Consider the following 19,876-nt stretch of genomic DNA (forward strand, 5'->3'; position numbering starts at 1 on the left):
TTAGGAATCAACAAATATATTTCTCAATATCCAAGATGCTTCAACTTCTAAGAAGCTTTAGTATTTCGGTCAAGGAACCCAAAGCAGAAGAAAGTCTTTTACCTAATGGGGTGGATGGAGGATCTTGGAAACGGATGCTGAAATGTGCTGTGGGCTCATCAGGCCCTGTTCTACTAACAGAATCAAATACAGTGGGCTCACAAAAAGGCTTTCTTTGCAGACTCAAAGTTGCTCACTCTTTTGAGGAGAGCGGCAACCAACCCACCTCCTTTCCTACCCCTGTTCTCCCTAAGGGTCTTACACAGAATTCGATTCCAGGGGCGGAGAGGAGGGTAAAATTGAAAAGGGGCTTTCTTTGTGGGAATTAGAAGCCCTATTGAAGCATATGGCTGCAAAAACTTGCTAAGCTAAAATGTTCAAAAACACTTTCTCTGAGCATTGTTAACTCAAATTAGTAGGAAGAAGAGTCACTGACTTACTGTTAGAACCTGAGCAAATTTTCCTTGCACAAGGCATATTCGCCCTTCCATTTTCCTCTCAAGTATCTAAGATTATGAGGAATTCTATCAGTATTAGGGATGGTGTGTCCCCACTGGGGGGACATTCAGGATCTAGTCACACACAAAGATTGCAACTGAGTTTTCAAGGACTCAGGGAAAGAGCCCTGTTATTTGTGAAGGGTATAATACCTTGTGACTTAATTTCAGGCTTTGCCGTTTTGTGGTAGTTAAAAATTAATAGCTAAAGGTGTTGCCAAGAAAATTAAGGGATGTAAAATTAATTTAATTCACTTAAGAATCTTAGGCTTAAAAACTTCAAAATCCTAGCTTCTACAATAGATCCTGAAGGCACTTTCTGGCATGAAACTAGACTTCACAATTCACTTGTAAAAGTAATTTCAGTCTCATCTTCCTAGTGCACCAAATAATAATGAATTTTATATTCAGGGAATATTGAAACTCAGGACAAAGCAATTTTTTAAAAATCAAATTCTCATTGTTTCCTCCAACTGCTTTTTTTCCTATTGTATTTTTCATTCATTTTTTTTTAATTTATTTTTTATTTATTTTTAGCATATCAGTATTCATTATTTTTGCACCACACCCAGTGCTCCATGCAATCTGTGCCCTCTATAATACCCACCACCTGGTACCCCAACCTCCCACCCACCCACCAATTCAAACCCCTCAGATTGTTTTTTAGAGTCCAGTCTCTCATGGTTCACCTCCCCTTCCAATTTCCCCCAACTCCCTTCTCCTCTCTAACTCCCCATGTCCTCCATGCTATTTATTATGCTACACAAATAAGTGAAACCACATGATAATTGACTCTCTCTGCTTGACTTATTTCATTCATTTTTTTTAATTTTGAGAAAATGGTGGATCTACATGCAGTTGTAAGAAATAAAACAGAAAAAAAAAAAGAAATAAAGCAAAAAGGTAGATCCTCATACTCTTTACCTAGTTCTCCCCAGTGGAACACCTTGCAAAATCTGAGTACAATATCGCAGCTGGGGTACATTGATACAGTCAAGAATGTTTCCACTGACAAGGACCCTCATGTTGTCCATGTATAGCCACACTCACTTCTTTCCATTCTCATCCCCTAATTTCAACCTGGGAACCCCAAATCTGTTCTCTCTTTAAGAGTGTGATATAAATGGAATTTTGGTGATTAGTTTTTGGTCATGAAGCATAGTTATGTGGAGATGCATCCAAGCTACTCTGTGTTGCAATAGTTTGTTATTTTTCATTGATGAGTAGTATTATATGCCAGGGATATACCTCACAGTTTGTTTACCATTGTAATCATGGTAAATTGTGTTGTGTCTCTTTTTTTCTCTTTGTCAGGCTGAATAGCATTTTGCCAACTTTATCAATCTTTAAAAGAAAAAACTTTGTCTTAACAATTTTCCCCATTGTTTCTGTTTTCAATTTCATTGATTTTTTTTTCTCTAATCTTCATTTTTTTCCTTCCTTCTGCTTGCTTTGGTCATTTTTCTCTTGCTTTTATAGGTTCTTGAGATGGGACATAAGTTATTGATATGAAACTCTTTTTCCTTCCTCATGTGAGGGTTTTTTAGTGCTATAAATTTCCTTCTTGGTGCTGCTTTAACTGTGCCCCCACATATTTTGAAATATTGTAGTCCACTTTTAATCAATTATGGGTACATATATATATGTAATATATAACAAATAATGACTATCAAAAGTATTTTATTTTATTTTTAAAATTTTGAGTATAGGTGACATGCAAGGTTACATTAGTTTCAGTTGTATAACATAGTGATTTGAAAAGTCTACATGTTACGCTATATTCACCACAGATGTAGCTACTATCTGTCACTATATATTGCGTGTAGTGTATGCACTATACACTATTACAATACCTCTGACTATATTCCCTATGCTGAACTTTAAATCCTGTGACTTATTCATTTCATAACTGGAAGCCAGTACCTTCCTCTCCCCTTCACCCGTTTTGCTTATCCCTCTCCCCCTCCCTCCTAGCAACCATCAGTTTTTTCTCTGTATTTGTAGATCTGATTCTGCTTTTTGTCTGTCCTTTTTATTAACTTGTTTTGTTTTTTAGATTCCACATACAAGTTACCATATGAGTTCTATAAGTTTTTTAATTTCCCTTGAAATGTCCCCTTTAACCCATGGATTGCTTACCACTGTGTTGCTTAGTTTCTATGTGTTTGTAGATTTTCTTCTCTTTCTGTTGACTTCTAGACAATTCCACTGTGGTTAGAAAACACACTCATTAGTGTCACCAAGTGCCATTTTTTTCTGTTTTCTTTTCAAATCCAAATGTTTTAAAATAAGCTCTTATGTAAGAAGAAGGAACAAATGTGAAATTGTAAATGTTCATTTTTAATAATTTTTTCAATAGTTCTTACAAGATAAAATTACTAGAGTTTCTCTTTTTTCTGGACATGACAAACTGTCTAAATTCTGGGAAGGAAAATGTAAACAAATCATAAAGTTCATCCTCATATATGCTTAAATTATGAGAAATGATTTATATGTTATTCAAACAATATGTATTGCTTATCAAAAATTTAGTAGTTAAGTAAAGCAAAATTTTTACTTTTATCTTAAGAAGACACTGGAAAAGCTGTTTTCCTAAAGATATCTTTATGTGCTAAACGTGCACATTTTTGTTTGTTTGTTTCTTTGTATAGATGGGCATTTACAGTGTTGCATGAAAAATCTGGGCTCAGGATATTGATTTGATTCATTCTGTCATAATCAGTTTGATATGACAAATCTGGACTAATAGTAGGGAGATAAAATATTCAGGGAAAATATCAATTAATTCTTGATTTGTTTATATCTGAATTTAAGCTATCCATTACATTATCATCAGATAAACTTCTTGAAAGTTCCATCAATACCCAAGCTTGATTTCTGGAAACATTAACCCATTAAGACCTTCCAAATTCAATATAGTGCGTCACGGGAATGTGAACATTTGGACTGACACATAATCTTCAAAGCTTTCTATCAACTTAACCTCACTGCATCTTCAATTTTACTTCCTATTATCCACCATTGTCACCAATTTCACAGCACTGATGAATGGTCTTCTGCCTCATGATTTACTCATTCGTGCCAGCCTGCTTTCTATTTTGGAATTCCCTTTCAGGCCTTCTTTACCATCTTCACAAAAATTTAATGTAAAATTCATCCTCGTTAAGAACCTCAGAGAAAGACAACTATCATATGATCTCCCTGATATGAGGAAGTGGTGATGCAACATGGAGGCTTAAGTGGGTAGAAGAATAAATGAAACAAGATGGGATTGGGAGGGAGACAAACCATAAGTGACTCTTAATCTCACAAAACAACCTGAGGGTGACCGGGGTGGGGGGTTTGGGAGAAGGGGGAGGGATTATGGACATTGGGGAGGGTATGTGATTTGGTGAGTGCTGTGAAGTGTGTAAACCTGGTGATTCACAGACCTGTACCCCTGGGGATAAAAATATATGTTTATAAAAAATAAAAAAAAAAATAAAAAAAAAAAAAAAAAAAAAAGAACCTCTTGAAAAGAAAATTTCACCCCCTGCCGTACCAACTTAGCACTAAATATCAAACTAACTATTTTTGTGTCGGTCAATGCATGTTTTTCCTTTATGCCATCATCACTTCAGAAAACCATGTTCCCACTTTACCCCCCAACATACACTAATTTCTCCACCTTGGCTCAAGAGTGGTGATCTTCTCTGGAGTCGTTGGATGATGTGGGGTGGGGGATAATACTGGGAAGAGCCCTGGACACAAATGAGAATCTCTCCAGCTAGAACATTGGTGGGCAACATCTGGGTGATTAGTAATCTTCAACAGATGGCATCAAGAGGGGAAGTTCGCTGCTGACACCACCCCTACAACTTCCTGGCATGGTTTATGTTTGCTCTGTTGCTTTCTCTGTTTCCAGGTCTGTTCAATCTGTTTATCTGTAACTCAGGGTTTGGAAAATTTATTTTTCTAGTATTCTTTAACATTCTTCTCTCACTTGGACTACCTGCTTTGGTAGCCTAATAGCTGTGTTTTTGCAGCCTTTTTTCCTGGTTCTCTCTTAATGCCTTCAGGGAAAGATGAAGCCCTCAGGATACCAGTGAGGAAATTGACATAAAACCACTTGAAAATGTTACCCAGCCACATTTCTATAATTAACCTCATTTAATCCAGTATTGCTTTACTCCTTAAGAAGTCAACAGAAGATTATTAAATTAATAGATCTCTCTCATTTTCTTTCTGTTCATTGTTCTCTCTCTATGCCTAATGAACAAAATCACTTGAGATAATTCATGATAAAAATATATCTACAAAATATATGTATCTCATATTATGTGTTAATGTGTGTATTACTACTACCAGAGCTAAGTGTAAGCACCATGGTACCCGTATAAAGAAACAAGCAAACAACAACCAAAAAAAAAAAAAAAAACAACGGAGAAGTGATTCTGGAATGAGTTCTCTCCTTTCTCTGCTTTCAAACTCTAAATAGGAGGGTAAAGGAGATAAGTTTCTGTGACAAAAGGGAGTGATAAGTGACATGAGAGAGATACAGAAAAGGTATTATGAGAATTCAGGGAAAGAGGAGATCTTTTCCAACTAAGGGCATTGGGGAAAATTTCTTGGAAGAGATAGGTTTTGAGGCTTGTACTTGAGGTTTGATAGGACCAAGACTCTTGGAAATGGGGGCAGGCATTCCACAATGAAAAAAATACTTATCCATTCTTTCGATACATTGTAATAGAGTGCCTACTATGTGCTGGTAGCATTGACAAAACAGCAAAGTGTGATGACAAGATGCAAGTAATTCAGGCTAGCTAGAGCACCTAGTTGTGTGAGGAAGAGGTGGCAAGTGTGGGGTAAAACCTGCACAAGTGTAAAATGAAATCATTCAGGTAAGAATATGCACTTGCTGATTTCAAGTTTATGTTTATTTGATATTCACTGGATTTCAGCCTTCTTCTTAGAATTTTGTCTTATTGCAAAAAAAAAAAGATAATTAAAATGCCCAATAGAGTATAAATATTTATTATCTGCTTACCCCTGATTGCTTACAAATCAGTATATTTATTGATCATATGTATTCACTTTATGTTCAAATGGTTTCCATTAATGTTTTACTCCCTTTTTATTATTTTATACTCCAGAAATCTATTAAGACTTTGATTGAATAGCATTAAATAAAGATTATATTTCATAGGCTATCAGTTTGCTTGATGTAATAGAGAAATTCAAAATAATGGTGACATAGATAAGATAGAAGTTGATTTCTCTCTCATACAAAAGGAAGACAAGTGGTCTAAGGCTGGTATGGGGCTGGATAATCATCAGGGATTTCGGCTTCTTATATCTTCTTGCTCTGACATCCTTGTCACACATCCTCCACCTCAGGTTGAAGACTTCTGCTCTACACTAACATACCAGGATTCCAGCCAGCACAAAGGGGAAGAGAGAAAGGTGGTGCAGATTCTTTTCCTGTAAAGGAATGAACCAGATATGACACATATCACTTCCATTTTCATTCTGCTGTTTAGAAGTTGGTCATATAGCCACCCTCAACTGCTGTTACTAGGGCAACTGCAAAATGGAGTCTTTGGCTGAATATTCATATGGCCAACTAAACTGTGGCATCCCATTAAAAGTTGGGCAGGAGCTAATGATTTCTATCATAATTATCTGTTAATACAAGCAAGTTGTGTCATCAATGGAGGCTTTATGCTCCTTTATCTATTTGCCTAATTGGCCACTACTTTTTTTTCCTTCTTATGGAGAAAACAGACACAGATACCACACAGAAACTCATCATTGGAATCCAATTCCAGGGAAAATTTAGAGAGTTAATGAACAATAATGAACCACTCATGCATACATAAAAGGTTATAGTTGAGTTTCTCTTGAGATCAGAAGATGGAAGTAACAGTTTTAGATATAAAGAAATTGCCTAAGACCAGGCAGGATCAGAGAGGACCTTAAGACTGGGGCAATCAAGCTGACTGATGACCTAAAATCCACAATTTCACACTCATTACAGCTTCTGTTTTGGACCAAAATATTACATATTTATGAACATATGCAGATGTCTAAAAGCAAGAACAGAATTATATCATAAAAGAAAAAGCAATGGCTGGTAATGAAGAAGTCCAGATTCTTATTATTGTCTATATTTAGCTGTGTGGTCCTGAACGAGATGTTTAAACCACAAGGTCTTCATTTCTTTATCTTAAAATAAATACGTCAAATTATATTTATCAACAATGCAAAATAGTCTTTGAAAACCCATTTTGTGCCACACAACATTCTAGACATATGAATAAAGTGTCTTAAGGAGCTTATGTTCTCTTGGGTTGGACATGGGACATGGTGTAGACTAGTCAACAGGCCATCGCAAGGCAGTCTGACTAATGCAGTCACAGGGAGAGGTATCAGGTGCTTGGAGAACATACAAGAGGCTCTGAATTCAGACTGGAACCATCAGATTTGATGAATGAGGAATACTTAACTATAATTATAATTATAATCCAATACTAAATTGAAACTGGCAGTCAAAAGAGAAGTGGGAAATGTTCAGGTAGTTCAGATAACAAGATAGTGGGATTTCTGCACAAAATGTTTGTTAAAAATTAATGTGTGCAGGGTACTTACTAGAGGTTGAAATAAGTAGCATCCCTGTCCTCAAAAAGCCTACAATTGAAAACATCCACACATAAGATCTAGAATTTTGGAGTTTGGGGATTTGGCATGAAATATCAGTATAAAATCTGGTTATGATCTATTGTGATACGAGTATGTCTTTATTGAACAAAGGGCAAGGTTATCATTTTATTGGAAAAGGGATGGAAATAAGAAAAAAAAAACCACTTGAAAGATTGTCACAAATTTTAAGCCTATAAAATTTATGTGAGGGGCACCTGGGTGGCTCAGTCAGTTAAGCTACTATCTTTGGCCTAGGTCATGATCCCAGGGTCTTGAGATTGAGCCCTGCATTGTGCCCCATGCTCAGTTGCAAGCCTGCTTCTCCCCGTCCCTCTCCCCCTGCTTGTGTTCCCTCTCTCACTCTGTCTCTCTCTGTCAAATAAATAAATAAAATCTTTTTTTTATTATTAACATATAATGTATTATTTGCTTCAGGGGTACAGGTATGTGAATCATCAGTCTTACACAATTCACAGCACTCACCATCGCACATACCCTTCCCAATATCCATAACCCAGCCACCCTATTTCTCTCCTCCCCATCCCCCCAGCAACCCTCAGTTTGTTTCCTGGGATTAAGAGTCTCTTATGGTTTGTCCACCTCATAGGTCCCATCTTGTTTCATTTTTTTCCCTCCCTACCCATCACGACCCCATGCCCTGCCTCTCAGATAAAATCTTTAAAAAAATTTTTTTTGTGAATACTTTCTTCTCCTTTTATGAATACTTTTGTGAATACTTAGATTCCTTAGGTATACAGATAATCAAGTAACCTAAGAAGCCCTTAAAGAGGGCTCTGTCTAAATGTGCTTTGCTTCCAGATCTTATCAAACCAAAGTTATGGGGAAATGAAACTTATTTGCTTTCTTTTCTTTTTTTTTTTTTTTCTGTTCATTGTTAAAGCACCTTAGATGTATTTTTAATTTTTTAATCAATTTACACATATTTACTGTATTAAATTTAAAAAAAATAAGAAGAAAAGAAAATCACTTAAAGCTCCATCAACAATTCCATCATCCATTGATAATGTTCTTTTTGTATATACTCAGAATTTTTCTAAGCATTGCATATACTTACAGTCTATTCTTCTGGTTTGTGGCCAGCTTTTTTTTTAATAAAATACTTTATGCTGTAAGAATTTCTATAACATCTTTTAAATTTAGCTCTTATATACCAAAAATAATGATGAGAACAGAAGCTCTCACATTTGCTTGACAACAGTTACAAAACTGGAAATCAAAAATCCTAGAACTTCCTTTTTAACTTTTTTTTTGGTAAAATAATTTCAAACCTACAAAAAAGTTACAAGAATAATATATGGACCTCCTATACCCTTTCCCTAAAATCACCAAGTTTAACATATTGCTACATTTGTTTTATCTCTTTCTCCTCCATGTGTGCCTCTATGCATGTACATACACATATGTATCTATCACCATACATAAATCTTCATATACATATATACATCATGAATATGTGGGCATAAAATGTATTCATTCTGAGTAGTTGAAAATAAGTTGGGTATATCATGTTCTTGCTCTTTAATACTCCCAAAGCAGTAACAATGTAAAAATGTAACATAACAATAGATGTTACATCCAATGTCCAGTTATCAGATTCAGGAAATTAACATTGATATAAAACATTTATCTAGTCTAGAGTCTGTAATTCTACTATTTCCAGTTGTTCGGTCCTTATTATGTCTTTTCTCTTCCAACACGAGATCCAATCCAGGACCCTCTGTTGCATTTCATTGTCACATCTCTAGTTTTTTTCAGTCTAGAATAGCTCTATTTTATCTCTCTTTACATTGGCATTTTGGAAACCACAGTTACTTATTTTATGGAATGGCTCTCCAAATGAGTTCATCTGCCCCTGCTAATTTTAATAACTAGGTGCTAATCAATACCCACTAGGATAAAATTGTAAGTCAAGATATTCCTGGCAGCATGAGGAGCCTAATGCAAAGAGAGCAAGAGAGAGCATGTATCATAGATGAGGAAATTAAAGAGGCCTGGTATGACCTGCTTGTCATTTGTGGAGTTAAAAGTGTGAATGGAAGAAGCAAACAGAGAGACTAGAGAGATAATCCAGTCAGGTGCTGAAAAAGGGCTTAGAATGTGAACTTGATTCTGAAGGCAATAGAGATGGTCAGGGAATTTCAGTCGAGGACATAATAATCTTTGTTTCTTAGGAAGATAATATTTTAAAGATAATTTAGTGAATCAGTCTGATTGGGAGCACAGAAGAAGGGGTGAGATTTCTGTTAGGATGACCAAGATCTGGACTGAAGTAAAAATGGGGGGAGAAAAGATGGAACATGTTGAGACTAATGTCATAGAAAATCCAAAGTACTTGATGATGTGATATAAAAAGTCAAGCCTGGGAAGGTCAGCAGTCTTCTAAATTCTGTTGTGTGTGCTAAATGCCAGGTGTATGATCTGCTAAGACTGAAAACACAAGAAGCAGAAGCTCTGTGGATAGAGGAAGAGGCTGGATCCCAAGAGATTTATTTATTTAAGAAAGAGAGAGAGCATGTGAGTGGGGGGAAGGACAGAGGAAATCTCGAGCAGACTCCCTGCTGAGCATGAACCTGAGATGGGCTATATCTCATGACCAATTATATTACCACCTGAGCGGAAACCAAGAGTCAGAGGTTCCACTGGCTGAACCACCCAGGTAACCTGTGGATCCCATTTTGGATAGGGCACACTTGAGATGTCTGGGGGAGGACCCTAGGAGAGAGATCTGTGCCGGAAACATAGATTTGGGGGCTGTCAATTCACCGTCACTGACGCCATGAGGAGATCTCCCTGGAGATTTGCCTGGCGAAGGGGATGGAGAGGGACTAGGGAGCACACAGGAAAGTCTGGCAATACTGATGGCCCACTGAGGAAGAAGGACCATGGATTCATAGACAATAATATGTTGACAAGGTGCCTTTTCCAGCAATGCATCATAGATCAGGTATATGAAAATGGGGAGCAGACATTTCAAACAAACCAGGTGGGTGTGGCAGAGAACAGTAAAGGAAGGTAGTGAGGACTATTGGCAAATGAGCATTTGAAATGATATATTTGAAATGATAGACAGCAGACTCCAAGCTGCATCGTGAAAGAAGAAATGCTGGTTGGAGGCTGAAACATGAGTGTTGGGCCTAGAAGACTATATAGGTCAAACAAGAGACCCAGCAGCTCTGAGTGAAAAGAAGGGAGTTCTATATAGGAGGTAGAAATCAGGATTGGAATGTTTGTGTTTAAGAGCGTCTTAAGTAGGGGTGCCTGGGTGGCTCAGTGGGTTAAAGCCTCTGCCTTTGGCTCAGGTTATGATCCCAGGGTCCTGGGATCAGGTTCTGCCTACTTGTGATCTCTGTCAAATAAATAAATAAATTCTTAAAAAAAAAAAAAAAAAAAAGGAGTGTCTTAAGTATACTTTTGAATGATGACCGGGTCAAGGATAGTTGGAAGACAGTAGTTAAAGTGAAGTGAAGTGGAAGTCCTTGATCCTAAGGGGATCAAGTAATGTCAGGAAATCAAGTTGTCCCTGTGGGTGATGAAAACACCTGAATGGCGTTTGGATCGTGGGATAGAAAGTAAGTCTATGGGCAAAGACTTCAGTAAATAATGGGGATGAGAGGAGATTAAAAACACAAAAACAAACAACAACAGCAACAACAACAACAAAACAAAACAGGCACCCAAACTGTGCTTCCCCAAGAAGATGGAAAGAGAGAGAGTGAAAAGTTTTAGAATATGTTGTCCTATGCAGTAGCCATTAACCATATATAGCTATTCAGATTTAAATTATAATTAATTAATATTAAAATTTACTTCTTCCTAGCATTAATCACATTTCAGTCATTCTATAGACACATGTGGCTAATGGCTACCATATTGGACAGCACAGATACAGGACATTCTGTCATTGTAGAATGTGGTATTGAACAGTGCTGTTCTAGAAGGAGCATCCTGACTTGAGGTGAAGATTCCTGAACACTTCATTGTTCTAAAGAATCTAGAGGAAAGGAATGGAGACAGGAAAGCTATGCCATGTCTCATCTCTTACTTTAAAATTTCCTTTGTACTTTTAGAGTATAGTGAATATTGGATTTGAAATCATGAGACTTCAATCAGGTTTATGTAGGTACTCTGAGAATGTTACTTTACAGACTTTACTAATTAAATTGGGTATAACAATACCTCTCAATGGCAATGAGTATTAAATTTTAAATATGGTATAGTATTACTTATTAATTTAAAAAACAGGGAAACAGTCAAGAAAACAAAGAGGCAACCCACGGAATGGGAGAAGATATTCATAAATGACATTACAGACAAAAGGTTGATATCAAGGACCTATAAAGAACTCCTCAAACTCAACACACACAAAACAGACAATCATATCAAAAAATGGGCAGAAGATATGAACAGACACTTCTCCAATGAAGATATACAAATGGCTATCAGACACATGAAAAAATGTTCATCATCACTAGCCCTCAGGGAGATTCAATTTAAAACCACATTGAGATATCACCTTATACCAGTTAGAATGGCCAAAATTAGCAAGACAGGAAACAACATGTGTTGGAGGGGATGTGGAGAAAGGGGAACCCTCTTACACTGTTGGTGGGAATGCAAGTTGGTGCAGCCTCTTTGGAGAACAGTGTGGAGATTCCTCAAGAAATTAAAAATAGAGCTTCCCTATGACCCTGCAATTGCACTACTGGGTATTTACCCCAAAGATACAGATGTCGTGAAAAGAAGGGCCATCTGTACCCCAATTTTTATAGCACCAATAGCCACGGTCACCAAACTGTGGAAGGAACCAAGATGCCCTTCAACGGACGAATGGATAAGGAAGATGTGGTCCATATACACTGTGGAGTATTATGCCTCCATCAGAAAGGATGAATATCCAACTTTTATAGCAACATGGACGGGACTGGAAGAGATTATTCTGAGTGAAATAAGTCAAGCAGAGAGAGTCAATTATCATATGGTTTCACTTATTTGTGGAGCATAACAAATAGCATGGAGGACATGGGGAGTTAGAGAGGAGAAGGGAGTTGGGGGAAATTGGAAGGGGAGGTGAACCATGAGAGACTATGGACTCTGAAAAACAATCTGAGGGGTTTGAAGCAGTGGGTGGGTGGGAGGTTGAGGTACCAGGTGGTGGGTATTATAGAGGGCACAGATGGCATGGAGCACTGGGTGTGGTGCAAAAATAATGAATACTGATATGCTGAAAATAAATAAAAAATAAATTTTAAAAAAACACAACAATATTTAAACATTAGGAATAATACTAGTAATGTTGGAAATAAGCCTGGTAAGATGCCAGCAATCTCCCTTTCCAACCAACCAAATTAAGTACCTCTCTCAAATCACTGAAGGAAAACAAAAAAATTCTGACTTGTTTATTGACTTATGAAATGTCTATATAGAAAAAAAATAACACTACATGAATTAGACAGCAAAAACATGGAAGTATAGAAGAATGGCAGGTATAACATTTAAGCAAAGCTGAATTTCAATGTATTCAATCAAGAAATGCAAATAGTTTAGTTCTTATTTTTCTGACTATGAAGAACTGGAAGAAAGGGCTGCAGGATTTAGGGGAATAGAGTGCAAGGAAGGCAAGGGGTAGTGATGCTTAGAGAAGACAGACTTCCCATGCCACATTTTTGTTTAAAATGGGGTATATTTACTTACTCCTAAACAGAGACAAATAAAAACTGTGTGCATTTTTTACAGAAAGCTGTGCATGTGGGCAGATAAACTTCCCATGGTTTATAAACACCAAAAAAGATGGTAGGCTGGCTTCATTTAAGGAAATGCTGATTGAGGTAATATTGTACTCTGCTACTCAGCATTTCCTGTAGGTAGCTATTCAACTTGCAAGTAGAAAACATGGTGAAGACTAAATATAACTAAGATGAAGAAAATCAGCTCCTAAAACAGTGCAGAAATGATATAGGAGAAAGCGTGGCGTGGTTAAGAGATTCTAGATTCACAAAAATGTGCTCAAATGATTTTCAACAAAGGGTACAAAGGCAACTCAATGGAGGAATGATAACGTTAGAGCAGGAACAATTGGTCCTGGGACAATAGGACTTCTATAGGCAAAAACCAAATTCCCTTCAAGTTGCTGTAGCAAGTGGACTTCCATTTGCAAATAAGGTGGGGGGAAGGAAGGAAGGAAGGAAAGAAGGAAAGAAATAAAAGATAGGAAAAGTAAAAAGAAAAGAAAAGAACTTCAACCTAAACCTCACACTTCATACATAAATTAAATCAACGTGGCTCATAGACTTAAATGTAAAACTTAAATCTATACTGTTATTAGGGGAAAAAAAGACAAAATCTTTGGGACCTAAAACTAGACAATGAGTTCAATAAGTTTTTAAAGATTTGGTAACAGAAACATGGTTCAAAAAACAGAAATTGATAAATTGGACTACATCAAAAATTTAAAGCTTTTGCTCTGCAAAAGACCCTATTTAGTGGATGAAAAGAAAAGCTGCAGACTGGGAGAAAATATTTGCAAACTGCATACCAGTCAAGACTAGTATCTAGAAGTTACAAAGAACACTCCAAACTTGATCAGTTAAAAAAATCCAATTATAAATTAGACAAAAGATACCAGTTTTGAGCAATTTTACTAGAGAAATGAAAACATAGTTTTGCAAAAAATCCTATATGTGAATGTTCATGAGAACTTTGTTTGAAATAACCAAACACTGGAATCAGCCCAGCTATTCAACAGTTGAATGGATAAACAATCTGTGTTCACATCATAATTCCCAGAACCTGTGAATATATTATATTACATGGCAAAGGTGAATTAAGGCTACTGATGGAATTAAATTTGCTAATCAGCCAACCTTGAGATGGGAAGATTATCCTGGATCTTCTGGGTAGGTTCAATTTAATCTGAACTATCCTTAGAAATGGAAGAGGGAGTGACACCTAGGTGGCTTAGTCAGTAAAGCATCTGTCTTCAGCTCAGGTCTTGATACCAGAGTCCTGGGATCGAGCCCCACATCAAGCTCCCTACTCAGTCAGGAGCCTGCTTCTCCCTCTGCCTGTTGCTCTCCCTGCTTGTATTCTCTCTCTCTCTCTCTCTCTCTCTCACTCTATGACAAATAAATAAATAAAATCCTGGGGGAAAAGAAAAAAAAAAAAAAGACGTGGAAGAGACAAAGAGGAGGTTGGAGGGATATAGTAACCCTAGTAACCCCTTCTTGCTGGCTTTGAAGTTGGATGTAGGGAATCATGAGCCAAAGAGTATAGGCAGTCCCAAGAAAATAAAAATGGCAACAAAATGGATTCTCCCTTAGAATCTCCAGAAACTAGCACAGCACTGCCAACACCTTAACTTTCACCCAGTGAAATCCATATAGGACTTCTGACCTACGCAGCCATAAGACAATATATTTATTTTGCCATGAAATTTATGAGAGTGTGCTCCATCACTGATAGAAAACTAATATGTATACTGTGAATACTACTAAATAGAAGAATGAACTATTGATAAACCAACAATTTGGATGACTCTCCTGAGGATGAAACTGAGTGAAGAAAGCCAGCCATGAAATGTTACATACTGTTTGATTCCATTTAGATAATATATTTTTTTAAGATTTTATTTATTTATTTATTTGACAAAGAGAGAGAGATCACAAGTAGGCAGAGAGGCAGGCAGAGAGAGAGAGAGGAGGAAGCAGGCTCCCTGCTGAGCAGAGAGCCCAACGCGGGACTCGATTCCAGGACCCTGAGATCATGACCTGAGCCGAAGGCAGCGGCCCAACCCACTGAGCCACCCAGGCGCCCCATTTAGATAATATTTTTGATATTACGAAGAGGACAGATTTAGTGGTTGCCAAGAGTTTGGAATGGGAATGGGAGGAGCTCATGGGAGGAAAATTGGGTTTGTACAAAAGAGCAGCATAATCAGTATTTGTAGTGATGGGCTTGTTAGATATCTTGACTGTAGTGATGTATACGCAAAACTGTACAGGTGATTAAACTTTATAGAACTTAATACACACACACCAATAAGTACAAGTGAAGTGGAAAATATGAATAAGATTGGTGGATTGGTAAACCTCGATATTCTGGTTGAGACCTTATGCTACACTTTTGCAAAATGTTACCATTGGGAAAAATTGGATGAAGTACACAAGGAATCTCTCTCTATTATTTTTTACCCCTGCACATGAATCTACCATTATCCCAGTAAAACTTCCAGTAAAACAATTGTCAGAAATCGTTACCTATGCTGCTTAGTATAACCATGACTATGAACTGTCCCGTTAAAATCTAGAAGGTAGGGGCCAGACTATCTAATTACTTTTCTACATGAGCTCCTTCAGCAACATATGCCATTAATCATTGAGATGCTTTTTATTAGTGATAATATGTCAGAATTAATGTACCTTAGAGCCGGGAATGTTAACTTAATTCTGTGAATTCAGAGGGTACTTACTTCACCGGAAATTGTATTCAACATTATATGTGAATGTATGACAACTTTCAAAAGAATCTATAATTTTCAAAAGGTTCCATTACCCCTCTAAAATAAAGATCAAGTACCATTGCCTCCAAACTTTGCAGTCCTATAATTCAGAAATAAGGTCCTTAGAAATGCACTAAGCATGAACTTTAAAAATATATTTATTTGGAGCTATTTAAAGTAATGCTATGTGCAATTGCATCTTTTTTTTGAATGTGAGAAAGCATGCACAGTTTTTATGAGAATGGGCTCTGGGGTCAGACTAACAAGTTTCAAGTCCCAAATGTCCATTACCAGCTGTGTGACCTTAGACAAGTTTGTTATTCTTTCTAATCCTTGGTTTTCTCATCTGTGAAATGGGAAAAATAAGACTCCTTGTTTAGAGGTTATTTATTGTGAGTTTCAAATGAAATAATGAATACAACATAGGATAAGAACTCAGTAAATATTAACTCCTACTAGTGTTGTGACTATTATGATTAAAATTGAAAGAACTAAGAGTTACGATTTTTCTTTTCCAAGGAACTTTACTAAATAACAGAATAAAAGGTAAATAATTTAGTAGGAAAAACATTGGTGTTAGAAGACCTGCTCTACCATTAACTTACAGAGAAGCTTGGACAAATCACACTGTCTCTGAGTCTCAATCCATAAAATAAGAGGGTCAAATTGTGATTTGGAATGATTCCGTGTCTGCAGTGGTTATCAGGATGCATTAATTCACTCAACAAGCATTTACAGGGTGTCCCTTAGGCTCTTGGGTTGAGTTCCCCAGAAGCAAACTATGAACAGGGGATTCATGGGAATGGGGATATTCTGGAATACCCAGAAAAAAATGGAGGGTGGGGGCATTGAGGAAGAGAGACAGAGAAGAGAAAAAACTCAAACTGAGACCTGCAAAGGGTAGCTTAGGGCCAATCCTTCAGACAGTGCTAGAAACAATGTAAATCAGCCCCAGCAGCTCTCCACCAGGGGCCAGAGAACTGTGATATTTATACCCCATACCAGTTGCTTATTATTTAAGGCAGGTCACACTTCTACAACTTCCCAGGTGCTACTTGTTCTGTGCAAGAGCCAGCAAAGCAAATTCTGACTACCTTAGGATAAAATATACAAATACTCACTTTTAGGGGAGTGAAAGCCTACTGGGGGCAGGTGTATCTGAAACCGTGAAATGGATGGAAGGAGGCATGGGCAATGTATTGACAGCATCTGCAAGGTAGAGCTTTTTTCCCTTGTATGACGCTTACAATGTAGTGGGGGAAAGTGACAAGTGGCCACACAATTAGAAGGGGAGAGACACCCAGAAGGTGTTGAAGAACACAGAGTAGATGGCCTTAATTCAGACTCAGGTGGTGGGGAGGAGCTTCCGGAGGACTTTTAGGAGCAAGTGAAGGAAGAGAATTAGTCAAGCAAAACAGGGAAGCAGGGAGAGGTGAGCGTGGTCCAACCAGCTCTAGAGAATGTGACATTCCTGGAATTAAAATCAGCCCTGTATAACCAGACAAAAGGGGACAGGCATGGCTGAAGGTGAGGTTGGAAGGTGAGAAGCTGGATCATAAAGAGAAACACGTGAGTTAATTTGTAGGTTCTTCTGATTATATAAACAGTTTGAGTAGGGACAAGTCACAGCTGAAAAAAGGATCTAAATTTCTCAATTTACAATGAGATGATTACCTGTAAACTGCATCCTGTTTTACCATTAATACCCATGGGTCATAGAAAAAGAAATCACATACCATTATTTTTAAAGAATTGAAGCTAGGTAGATTTAAAATTGTTCTTATATCCTTTGCATGCCAGAGGGTTAATATATATATATAGAGAGAGAGAGAGAGAGAGACTAAAAATGTCTCTGTAATTTAGCTTAAAAAACTAACTAACTAAAACTAAACACAGGAAGAGCTTCTATGGTTGATTATGTTAATAATGTCATGGATTTTCCTCATTTTGTGGTCCAGAGTGGTCTACCATCTACTGAATTAAATCTGTAGATTTTCGTTTAGATTTGCTCTGAAACAGCCTGTTCTAGCACAATTTAATTTCATGGTCAAATGAGGATAATTATTCCAAAAAGCTTTTAGCCGTGAGCCTCTTGTGATTTTTAGTTGCAAATGTAGCCACTTCTAAACCTGTTCTGTGGTTTTTAGATGTGGATATGATAAAGTTTTTGCTGAGCCCACTCTATGTTTTGTTGTTGTTGTTGTTGATAGAAAAAAAAAACTAGAGACTTTTGACTGAAAATGGAATTTTGGATATTTCTGTTGATACAGATTACTGAACTATTTCATCAAGTTAGCTAAAGGTAATAGCAATAACTCATAACTTTCCAATCTACAACGAAGCCTTTGTACTTTTTCAATCATCATTACATGAGACTTTTAAGTAAAATCTTATGTTTGATTCATTTATTTATTTGATCAATTACAAAAGCATTATAATTGCTTTGCATATTTAACAAGTTGATTCAAACCGACAAATTGTGATTAAACCTACTACCTGAGAGATCTCTATCCTAGGTTCACAGTTTAGCACTTCTGGTGGGATTCAAACAGTAATTCTTTAAATTGTTTAAACGGCAGGCACTTTACAGGATAATGATTGGAACTTAAAGTAGATACCAGTATTCCTGCTATTACATCACCAGTGTAATTAATGCTCATCAGGATCTTGTTCAGAAGTATTCTCTTTTCATGAATTGCCTAAGTATCTTTTTTTTTTTTTTTTAATAATGGAGATTACATCTTTTTCACTGCTTTGGAACTAACTTAAATCTTTCTGATAAAGTTCAGATCACTAGAATCAAAACCCAGATGCAACCTGAGATCCCTCCTATCATCTTCAGCTTATAGGTAGGATCAAGACAAAAAGAAAGACACAAGACTCAGATTGTTGTGGGATCTTTCGGTCTTGTCCCTTAGGATGATTTTGCATTTAGATTCTTTAAACAAGACAGAGCATTTGATTAGTTTTTCTTAAAGAGCTTCACATGACACAGTTGTTTGGTTACATTATTCTCCTTCCTTTCTCTGGGTTTATAGCATTTTAATTGCTGTTTTAATCTTGTGCTTTATATAAAGCATACATAATTCCCTTCGTGGATAGAACCCATGGAAGTAAAAAGTGTTATTATTATGCATTTCCCAGTCTGTTAGTGCTTTGATAGATTTCCTAATTCATTCTTCGAAATAAAATTGCTATATGCATTGTGTTCTTTTTACAACATTACTATCATGAGTAGGAGGAATATTTTAGGGTAGGATAAACAGTAATTGGCAAGGAGCTGTAACATTGATTTGTACAAGCTTAGTGTCCAACCCATCCTGAGGATGCTATTAGAGTAATGGGTGAAATGAAGGGAGCGCTAATTTGCTAAAATTTACTTCGGAAAAAGATCAAAGTGGCATTAGGGCTTTGGAGGCAGTACCCTTGGCAGTTTCCTGAATGCACTCTGGCTCAAATATCTGCGCAGGCAACACTGCGACAGCATAATGTTTGGGCAGAAAAGTGGCCCAAGATGCTGTGGAATGCGTGCTGCTGTGGAAGCCACTAGATGGGGGTGTCTACTTAGTCAGTCTGGTCAAATACCCCATAAGCCAGCTGGCATCAAAGAAATAAAGGTTAACAAGGAGATGAACTCCGTATTCCTTCATGCCATTCCCCACAGAAAGGGAAAGGTGCTGAACATCAAACTAACTTCAAGGCTGTTGTGGCCACCTTCTGCATCCAGCGATTTGACTAGAGAAGGAACGCCAACTAGATCTTCTGATCCTTGGGGCTCCTGACTGAGGAGGTTACCATTCCTCTGAGAAACTAATGCAGAATGACTAATTAGCAGCATTCTGCTCATTTTTCTTCACAATTCTGAGTAATTCTGAGCTGGTTGTTTAAACTCTGGATCCCCACCATTTTCTATCTTTCCAATGACGAGAGGAATCTTTGTCAGTGACGGCCACCAATCATGATGTTAACTTGTGATTTATAGGTGAGCTCCAAATGTGGTCAGTCCTTCAATAAATGAATTGGAAAAGGAGGAGCAGGAGCAGGAGCACAGTGCTTTCAGGATTCAGCCAACACCAGATGGGAGTCCCATCCTTTGGTTAAAATTCTTCCAAGACCTTGGCCGACTGGTGAACCTGGCAGACTCAAT

At 37.2% G+C, this 19,876-nt stretch overlaps 1 protein-coding gene across 1 annotated transcript in view; it reads left to right on the forward strand.

The window, feature by feature from the left end:
* LOC132014535 (XK-related protein 4) overlaps window positions 1–19,876 on the forward strand; it is a 264,467-nt gene that overhangs the window by 192,785 nt on the left and 51,806 nt on the right. The window lies entirely within an intron of this gene.

This window comes from Mustela nigripes, chromosome 3 (genome assembly GCF_022355385.1).
Source record: "Mustela nigripes isolate SB6536 chromosome 3, MUSNIG.SB6536, whole genome shotgun sequence".
Taxonomy (NCBI): domain Eukaryota; kingdom Metazoa; phylum Chordata; class Mammalia; order Carnivora; family Mustelidae; genus Mustela; species Mustela nigripes.